A 10,851-nucleotide genomic window follows, 5' to 3' on the forward strand; every position below is an offset into this window, starting at 1 on the left:
AATAGATGGGTCTAAGAGACATGTCACTCAAGCGCTTACAGTAACTTCCTCCCAGGACTGCTTAGAAAAGAGCATTTTGAAGGGTTTTTAAAAGGTGGTATAGGCCTGGACAGATGGCTCGGCGGTTAAGAGCACTGACTGCTCTTCCGGAGGTCCTGAGTTCAAATCCCAGCAACCACATGGTGGCTCACAACCATCCGTAATGAGATCTGATGCCCTCTTCTGATGTGTCTGAAACCAGCTACAGTGTACCTACATGTAATAAATAAATAAATCTTAAAAAAAATAAAAGGTGATATACACGACAGTTTTACTTTCTCAGTCCTCTTTGGGTCTGTAGCTAAGTAACATTAAGCGAGCTAACACTGCTTTGCCGCTTGCAAAACTAAAACTCTAAAGATCTCTACCCATCCACCACTCGCTCCTGCTCTTCTGTCGTCTACCCTGGCAACTATGATCTTACTTTCTATGCCTATGGATTTGACTGTTCTAAGCACCTTATGCTACCTGCTGAAACAGTGTGACTGACTTATTTCAAATAGTCTATTTTTGAGATTACCCTTTGAAACTTGGTAAACATTTGTTCTCAGACAAAAGTTTGGGTCACTATGCTTTCTATTGCATAACTGTCTAGCTATTTTCCTAAAAGCATTGAAATGTCCAGAATAAAGGTGGTCCACTGTAACAAGACAGTACACAGTTGCAGTGGATGGATTTTATTCAAATATAATCATCAACTGTCAATCATTTGCTGTGTATTGGCGTTTGTATCTTAGCCCCTTTAATTATTTGTAAGTTCCTAGAAATTGAAGAATGTCTAGTATTTATAAGTTGTATGTTAAAAATGAATGTACAAATCAATAAATCAATGGATTCAAATCCTAGTATATATTCTTAGCCAAACAAATTACCATAAGTATTCCCTAATCCTGATTCTGTACATCACTGACTGTTGGTTCTCAGATCATGTGGACTTGTATGAATGTTAACTTAAGCAGAATACAGTCCTTTGAAAGGCAAACACAATTGGCTTTTAGATCCTGAATACATCTGTGCTACATCAGCTTTTAGGGAAGTAGACATGTCAGATTTTATTAGTTTTCATATTCTACAGTACTAAATTACTTTCAACAGTAAAACTGACAATGAATCAACGCACTAAAATGTTCAGGATGGAGGGTGACAGGCCTGGGACTTGCATGTATGGGTGACAGAACTCTAGACCACCATGAAGGCAAATGAACTGTGCAAATCTTTCATGATCCTACAAGTTCATGTCTAGTTAATTTATTTCACAGAGATCATCATACAAACATTCAAAGATAGATGATATGGTAAACTGAATAAAGCTGCCTCCAAAGATGTTTACATCTTAAATCTGAGAATCTGTAACTCTGTTACATTCATGGCAAGAGGCAACAGAGGCTGCACACACCATAAAGGTTATCTTTCTAAGAGTCTCCTAGATTTACCTGTTGGGCCCGGTGTAGTCCCAAGGGTCTTCTAATTGTGAAAAAGGATGACAGAGGGGTCATGCCAGAGTGATTCAAAATAGGAAAGACTCAGTGTGGATTGTCAAGATGGAAGAGGCCTGGAGCCAGGAAGCGAAGTCATCATCATGACTAGAAAAGACAGGAAAAGAACCTCCTTTTTGTAGTCTCCAAAGAAAAGGGCAATCTTGTTGACACCTTGACCTCCATGCTATCTACTTTGGGCTTGCGACATCCAGAAATATAAAGTAATGCATTTCTGAGAGTTTAAGTGATTGAGTTTGAGATGGTGTGTTACAGCAACAGCAGGCAACTAATGTACTGAGTAAAGGAGTTCACTGAAGCATCCTTTGTAACCACCACCACCACCACCACAACAAACTGTAAGCAACTGGATCAGTTAATTTTCTATCATCCTAACAAAGACTTGGAGCTAGGTGTTTTATAAGGAAGCAGTTTTTAGAGAATGAATGTTCAAGTTTGGACCTCCCATCAGCTGCCTGGGAGGGGACTGCTGATAACAGGAGATCACATGGGAGATGAGCAGCCAGAGAAAGAGTCAGAGCCAGGCTCTTCCTCTTCCTAACAGCTGCTATCATGAAAAGCAGATGCTCCCAAGAACGACAGTATGCCTTTTCAGAGAGGGTGCCCGTCTTCTGCTAGGCCTCATCTCTTACAGGTACCACCAGCTTCAATACCACCAGAGTGAGGAGTGAGCCTCCAGTATACTTAAGTCACATCTGAGCCACAGCTGGCGCCTGGAACACCCACCTGCAGGAACCTGGTAAAGCACTGTGCTATGACAATGGATGCTGAGGACTGTGTACTTTGCCCAAGAGAAGGGGGGCGATGTTTCTTGCCAACCAATTTGAACCGGAAGGGAGGGAGAGGAAGAGGGCCACTGAGCTTTTAAGTCACTCTGCTTGGGACTACGTGGCAATTAAAACCTAACAGTGAAAAAGGTCATTACCCACTCTTTATTCCATAAATCAATATGCCAGGCACCCCATTAAACACTAGAAAATATAGAGCAAAGAAGCGAAATAGAGGAAGGGGGAAGTAGGTAAGAGATTATATGAAGTATGACAAATATCCAAGGGGAGGGACACCTAACCAAGTACGGCTGGGAAGACAACACAGGGAGAGCTGCCAATGGGAGGTAATGCCCGAACCCACTCCAGAAGGAGGAGCAGGATCTACCCAGACAAAGAGGACTCAGAAGGCCAGAACAACAGAGGAAACGGCTTACGAAAGGCCAGCTGGCATGAGGTCCAGTGTGGCAAGATGGGTGGGGTAGCACAGGAGACCAGGAAATTCTACAAAACTGCATGAAGGACCTGTACATAATTAACTTCCCAACCCTCAGTCCTCCACCTCTGTAATAGGAGATGCACAGACCTTCCCATTGTGGGAAACTTAAGAGACTTTTCCAATGTCTTGAGTCCTGAAAAAAAAAAAAAAAAAAGATGACCCAACTTCTAGAAATCTTTGTCCTCCTGGCCATGTCTACTCTCCCCAGTCCCTGCTTGCCAGGTGGGCTGAGGCCACTTCTCAAATGGCTTAAAGAACGAGAAACATTTCATGATGCATTGAAATCACAGTTAGCAAATCACCACCTCTTACCCATGCACACAAACTGTCATACAGGATCGTGCTACTCAAAACAGATTATAAGTCTATATAAGACTTATAATAAGACTTATATAAGACTATTTATAAGACTAGACCACATTAACTCACAGTGCACTCCAGGCCTTGGGTCCTGGTAATGGAACAAAGATTTAAGTTTCTATAATCAACGTTTTTCTTCTTCTAATCCAGTGGTTCCTAATTTGTGGGTCATTCCTCTTTGGGGGTCGCATATCAGATACCCTGCATTACTTATTTACATTATAATTCATAACAGTAACAAAATTACAGTTATGAAGTAGCAAGGAAATACTTTTAGACCTGGGGATCACCAGAACATGAGGGACTGAATAAACGGGTCTCTGCATTGGGAAAGTTGAGTGTAGGGGTTGGTTCTGATGCTTTGATAGGGAATCTGCATGTGACCAACGAAGGTCCTGTTCCCCAATTGGTTTTTGATCAATCAATGAAGGTGCTAGCGGCCAATGACTGGGCGGAAGAGGTGGGACTTCCGGATTCCCATAGGCAGACTAGTAGACAAAGGAGGAGGAATGGTTTCGCCATGTTTCAGAGGGAAAGAGAGCCAGCAGCCATGTAAGATCTTGGGTAGAGTAGCCATAGGCTCCTTCCCAGATTGGGCCTTGGGTAGCAGGCTGGAAGTTAGAAACGCAACTAAGCTGAGGGCAGATTTAGAGGTGTTGAGCTGGGTATGAAGGTAAGAGCACGTTAGTAAGTGTGTGTGTGCGTGCGCGCGCGTGTTTCATTCTAGGATCCAAGGGAACCAAGGCAGTGGCTGGTAACGTGGTCCACCCAGAGCATAAAGTAGGGTAACAGAAACTACTCTCTATAGTTGAGAAACTCTGTTCTAATCTCTTCCCTGACTGACTCTCCATACGTCCTCACCCTGAGAGAATTTCTGAGCTGTCGTCTAAATAGTTTGTGGAGCCTGGCCCTACTCGTATTTATTTGAGGAAAGTGACATTGTATTCAGAATTATTTGGGAGCTTTTGGCAGCACGCTGAAGCCCGAGCCCACCCTCAAGACACTGCCTTGATTAGTTTAGGTATCACAACTAATTTTTAAAAGGCTCTTTATTATTTTTAATTATGTATAGATGGATGTGTGCCTGTGCACATGAGTGTACATGCCTGAACACTTCAGATCCTCCTGGAGCTGGAGTTACGGGTAGTTGTGAGCCATCTAATGTGGGTGCTAGGAAATGAACTTAGGTCCTCTGCAAAAGCAATCAGTGTGCCATCTTAACCATCCTGAGCCATCTCTCCATCCCAACAGAATAGCATTTTTAAAGGTCCTTGGGTGATGTTGACGTTAAACTTGGTTCTGAAATGACCATATCCAAAAGAAAAAGAATCTGTGGTTTTGCTAGCTCATTTGCAGGTAAGTAATGGAGAGAAAAAAAACAAACAAAACAAAACAAAAGAAGAACCAAAAGTACTGAGAGAGGTACAAGAAGCCTCACCTGTCAGTTTGGAGGTATGGCAGCCTGGTAGGCAAGCAAACAGCTAAAGCCCCATGCTACAGAAAGCTAGGAAGCCGACCGTGTCCTGGGCAGTGGGAAGGAATCCAGGAGCATCCCCAGACTGTCCAAATAGGGCTAACTCAGGACCAGGCAGTTACAAAGTCTCCAGGGTCGATGAACAGACCTGCAATAGAGACCCCAGGGATAAACAGAATTTGGCGTCGATGACAAGTAGGCAGACTCCATTGATCCCAGCGGCAAGGTTCTCAGAAAGTTCAAGCAAAAACTGAAAATAGATGTGGCACCCAGAGACGTGGAAGGCAGTTTTCTAGGGCAGGGTGCTATACCTGAAGACGGTAGCGAAGCAGTCCTAGGACTTAGATAGGATAACTTTCCCAGCTACCTTATGAAGGCACTGCATCATTAGGAGAGCCTAGCTAAGGGAATCAACAATTCACTGAGCATGGCAGTCAACAGACGACAAATAGGTCAACATTCAAAAGCAGGCTGTCTCCAGAGATAGATGCTCAGAAGACACAGGCACATACCCTGGGGATATGTTGTCCTGGCCCAGGGCCTCAACCCAGCTGCCCTGAGCATCCTCTGCCAGTCTTGGTATAGGTCACACCCACATCGGAGGATGCAAAGCTTTCTGTAGGTCTTCCTGCCTGTTTTTCACAGGCTCGGTGGCCATTGTTCAGGTCCCACAAAGCAAACCATAACCTTTCCACTGTACTCTGGAGGGATCCCCATCTCACTGAGAGAAATGCACAGCATTCCCTGACAGCTATGGCCCCTCTCTGCCCTTTCCTCCTCCTCTAGGCTAATCTCCCACTCAACCCTGCAAAGACTACCCCACCTCACCCACCCTTCCTCACAAGGCCACACAGCCCCCTTCCCCCCATGCCCTGCTATCCTTCAACTATGTTAGGCATGCTCCTGCCCCAGGACCTTTGCTTCTGCTCTATATGCTCTGCAACATTCTGTCTTTGGTTATCCATGTAAGGCTCTCTCTAAAACCCTTCAAGTCGTAAATCCCATCCTGACCAGCTCATGGCAAAACCATCCCTGCTCATCCTCCGTCTCTTCCCACTTCTTGTTGTCCCTGGAACACTTGCTCTCTTCTAAGTATTACATTGTCTTTCACTAATGAACTTATTCCCGTTCTCCATATACTAGGACATAGTCTGGTGAGTTTTATCACTGCTCTATCCCCAAGGCCTTGGACAGAGTCTCTAACAACGCAACAGGCAGTCGAGTAATTACGTGGAATGAAAGAAGCACGTCATCACCTCACGTCCAGGATATCTCTACCACGTAGAGAGATGCCTTCGTGAGCTTTTGGAACTAATTTACTTTCAGTGTGTGGTTCGTTGGGGTAAATGTCCTTGAAGAAATGACGGTTTCCCAAAGGGCTTGTCAACCGCAGAGAACATGCTGGTCTGAAGTCTGCCCCACTGGAGGTGTTTATATTACTAAAAGAAACAACATGGCAAATGACTGATTTTCATGGTGCATCTGGGTTTCTCTCCAGCAGCTCTGACGATGCTGAGTTTCCCTGGGCCCCCAACTCAGAGAGACTTCCCTCCCTTCCTCCTGATTTGATTCCAAAGCCCTTTCCCCTGTTCTGCACAGCAGCAACTTAGCAGTGGAGGATTTACAGTCAAAACCCAACAGCTAGCCATTCATGAATGGCTCAAAAGGGTGTGATGTGTGGGGCTTGAGGGGGGGGGAGGGATCTGTCTGTTACTCTGCAGGGCCACAAATCTGCATCGCATCGGCAGGCTGGTGCACAGAGGCAGTGCCCTGCTGCACAAAGCCTCTCTGTGGCCGCTCGCTCTGCGGCCAGCCGGCCCACCATTCTCCTGGAAGCCGAACAGAGGCCTGTCTTTGTGAACGATGGCCCTCACAGGAAGGCGACTGTGTGTGCTGGCAGGGCTGGTGCCCAGGGCTCAAATGTCTCCATTTCATTTGTTTCTTAAAGTGCCATTTAGTATCATTCACCAACCTGGGGAGTCGTGCTCGCTCGCTCGCTCGCTCGCTCGCTCACGGGTTTTCCGTGATTAAGGCTGCCTGTGTCTGCATTTACTGGCTCGTCCTGGTACAGCTGGGATCTTGGGGAAGTACAAGACAGGGACAGGGAGGAAACAGACAACAGCACGACTTCCCTGCCACCTTGCATGGGATTAGCCAGGTGACAAGTGATTGAGACTGCTGTGGGGTCAGGTGACCTGTATTCAGATTCCAGCGCTGCCTCTTTCTAGATCTGTTATTTTCTATCTTCCTTGCTCACCAAATTGAGGAGAGCCCTGTAGATAGCGCATGGACGTGACGGCAGAACCATGCCCATAGCAGACGCCACATATCGATGGTAAGAGAAAGAAGTTCTATCCCTGGATCCACAGGTAACTCTTTGCTAAATGCCATCATAAGTTATAAGAATGCAGAGGAGGAGCCAGGAACTGAGAAGAGAGCCTCAAGAAGGGATTCACAGATCGGGAGCCGGGAGGGATTTTGATCAGAAAGACAAATGGATAGCTCACAGTACATAAAACAAGAGGCCATGGCCTGGTCACACTTGTCCTTACAGTCTATGGTTCAGTTATTCCAAATGTAGTGGGTCTCAACAAGGGGTAACACAGTGAACAGATCCGTTTCAAGGTCTCAAAGGCATTGGGCTGTGGCTCCATCCACCTCTCTGTCATCCTTAAATTTTGTTGGCCCCTTTGTTAAATTCATATTTTACCTCCAGCTCTGTTTGTTTAAAGTACCAAACAGAGTCAATCATTCAACCACAAAAGCTCCAACAGAGTATTCGATGAACAGCCACTCATCTCTTTGCCCCAAGTCTTCAGCCCCAAAAACAAATGACATAACCTTGTTACCAATATGTATGAAATAATCTACACACATGTAAGCATTTGTTTTATTCATTGGAATAGCATGTAGGATACTGTTCTGTCTCTTATTTCATTTAATTTTCTTTGGAAATTCTATACTGACAGAGATTTCTTATTTATTTGAGAGTTCATTATGTAGGCCCTAGGGTGCTATGTAGATCAAGCTAGTTTAGAATTTAGCAATTCCCCCAGCTTCAGGCTCTTGAATCCTGGGATTACAGACACAAGCCATCATTCTGCCACACAGGTTTTGGTACTTTAGATACTGTGGAAGCACATCATGCAATGTCAACATCAGCAACTTAAAAAGTCAAACTTTCCATGAATGCTAGACTAACAGCCACTAACATTTCAAGAAGCCCCATTTACTCTGGAATCCCAGCTTTTACTTTTCTGAAGGCCTTGTGATTTATGCAGACTATGAAGTTATGATCACACAGCCTCAGGCTGCATGTTAGCTCCTAACCACTCCAGCTAGCTTGGAAGAGAATTCCCAGATGGGCCAGGTGACAGAAAAAAAAATGATTTAAAATATTTTGATAACAAGCACTCAGAGGCACTGTCAGTTTTAGGTTGAACCTGCTTTGCCAAATCCTTGACTGCATGTTAATTTTTTTTTTTTAAATATTTTTGTTCCCAAGGGAACCATTTTAAGGAAAAAGCTATTTCCTCAAACAGGTTGAACAAAAGTAGAACAAATAAATTATCTGATCTAACCTGGTCTACACTAACACTGAACATGAGCCCAGGCTGCCGCCAAAGTGACTCCAAGGCACCAATAACTCAGCTTCCCAGAGAGAACGCACTGACCATCCAAATGCCGCGTCTCTCGATGAGGTCAGAGCCAGGTACTGACGCGGAGCAGGCAGCTCCTCTGGGCTTCAAGTTCATTCTGTAAGAGGGAGAAGAGCAACTCAATGGGACCACTAGTAATCTGGCAAACCAAAGCAGAATTCTGAGCCATCTTCCACTCTTTCTTCTTGCCTAGAGCTATAGCCCAACTTCCTAAAAAACGCTGGCACTCAGCTCTTGGAAATCCCAGAGACTGGGATTGGTACCAAAGGATGAAGGATGAGCTGGAACCCCAAGCCCCATCATCTACCCAGCACATCCGAGAGTGATAGGAGTCAGGTCTGCAGGATTCAGGAGGCTGGGCTGGGCTCTGGGGAGTGGGATGCTGGAGGAAGGTTGGTCCTGTGCCTGGCTACACAGGGCATAAGAAAGGCAGGAGCAAGCGGGAACCTCACGCCTGCTTGGGACCCTGCTGGGGATTCCTTCATTTTCTCTGGCACGGTTACCACCATGTTCTCATTGTCCAAATCTTTCCTGTCACTTTGTCCCCTAAAATTAGGGACCTTTGCTTTAACCCTCTTCCCATCCTTGAGCTCAGGGCTCATTTGCCATTCAATTGTTGCCCTGTCTTTGTTGAGGAGTCACTATATCCTATTAAAAATAAGAGAGCTAGGTCGGAAAAGCCCAGGAGTGCAGAACCATCAGACATCGCAACACATGGTTGTCATCTATGAAGCTCCAGATGGAGGATTTTCCAAGTGAGTTATGAAAACAACTCAAAGTCTTGAGTAAACTTACTGTTTTGTTCTGAGACACATTCGCAGCTGGGCACACGAAGCCTATAGGCTGCAGGTTACCCACATACACCAGTAGCTCAAGGTCATGTGACATTCATTACCTGATTCTGGAATCAATGATCGCTTCTAGTATCTGTTTAGAGACGACAATTGTAAAATGGCTAAGGACTTTCCGTGGTGGTCTGCATCAATAGGTCCCCAGTGTCATAAACTCTTAAGGAGGTCTATCGCACAACACAAGGCAAAGATGGGTCAGCCAACTGCCTGAGGTCATACGGGGTATGAAGAAGCTCTGGGTGGACCCAGGCCTCTGGCTCCAAAGTGTCATTCTTCTGATGTGCTGGCTCAGCTTGCAGAGAGGCCTGCCAACCCAGCAAACTCTGAGGGGCTGAGAGTCATTTCCTGGAGTGTATGAAAACAGGAAGCACAGGGAAAAGAGGACTTCAGCTTCAGAGTCCATTTCTCAACGAGCTAACAAAGTCACAAGGCAATAGAACACCCTCTTGAGTGTTTCAAGCCCCCTTGAACGTCACTTCATGGGGACAGTCAGTCTTGCCCTCACTACATGACTCAAATACTTTACCAGTAAGGATGGACTAAGACAAGACAGCCACTATCACGTTTGAGAGCTCTAGGGCTACCACAAGAATGATGGTGTAGGGACATTAAGGGACCAGGGCCTTGTTAGAACTTGTGGCCTCCAAGGCTGTGGCCACAAACCAATCCTGGCTGACTTCCCTTTACCTCAGAGGCCTGGGGTAGGGCCAAAAGGCTTCCACTGTGAGGTTTTTCCTGGGTTCCTGGTCAGAGTACTGGCACAGCAGCAGCAGCCTTCCATGCTCTTAGTAACCAGAATGTCAACACTGGAGAACACGCCGTTGCTCTCACCTGTGTGATCAAGTTGCATTTGTGAGAGCTACACTGACCATCTGGGAATCAAACATCTTAACCACACTCAGCCATGGTCATCTTTATGTCACAGGTTACTGGCACGGGGCAGGAGCTAGGTGACATCAATAAGCTCTGACATGCTTCCCAGTCTGTCAAGACTTCAGTCAGTTCTTTCCCTTAAGACAAAGCTGCTCCACACACGCTCATATTCCCCGGCTGCACCTTTATATCACAGCCAAAGAATGCTAGAGTTCCTAGCCACGCAGCGTCAGGGGTCTTAGAGGATGCTCAAAAGCGGTGATGCCACCCAATAGAACCAGATGAAATCAATAGGCTTCAGGCAGATTCCAGAATGAGCATCAGCAGTGGCACCCCTTAGTTTGTGTGATCTCTGGGAAAAGACACACGACCTCATTTGGGCTGGCTGTGTGGACCCACAGGATGCAGTTCCTGGTGAGAGGGGCCAACCACTTCCTGTCTTCCCTTGTAGGTCCTTTGAGAAAGGAAGGTGTCTTAGTCAGGGTTTCTATTCCTGCACAAACATCATGACCAAGAAGCAGTTGGGGAGGAAAGGGTTTATTTGGCTTATACTTCCACATTGCTGTTCATCACTGAAGAAGTCAGGACTGGAACTCAAGCAGGTCAGGGAGGAGGAGCTGATGCAGAGGCCATGGAGGGATGTTCCTTACTGGCTTGCTTCCCCTGGCTTGCTCAGCCTGCTCTCTTATAGAATCCAAGACTACCAGCCCAGAGATGGCACCACCCACAAGGGGCCCTCCCCGCTTGGTCACTAATTGAGAAAATGCCCTGCAGCAGGATCTCATGGCGGCATTACCCCAACTAAAGCTCCTTTCTCTGTGATAACTCCAGCT

The sequence above is a fragment of the Mus pahari genome, chromosome 11 (assembly GCF_900095145.1).
Source record: "Mus pahari chromosome 11, PAHARI_EIJ_v1.1, whole genome shotgun sequence".
NCBI classification, from domain to species: Eukaryota; Metazoa; Chordata; class Mammalia; order Rodentia; family Muridae; genus Mus; species Mus pahari.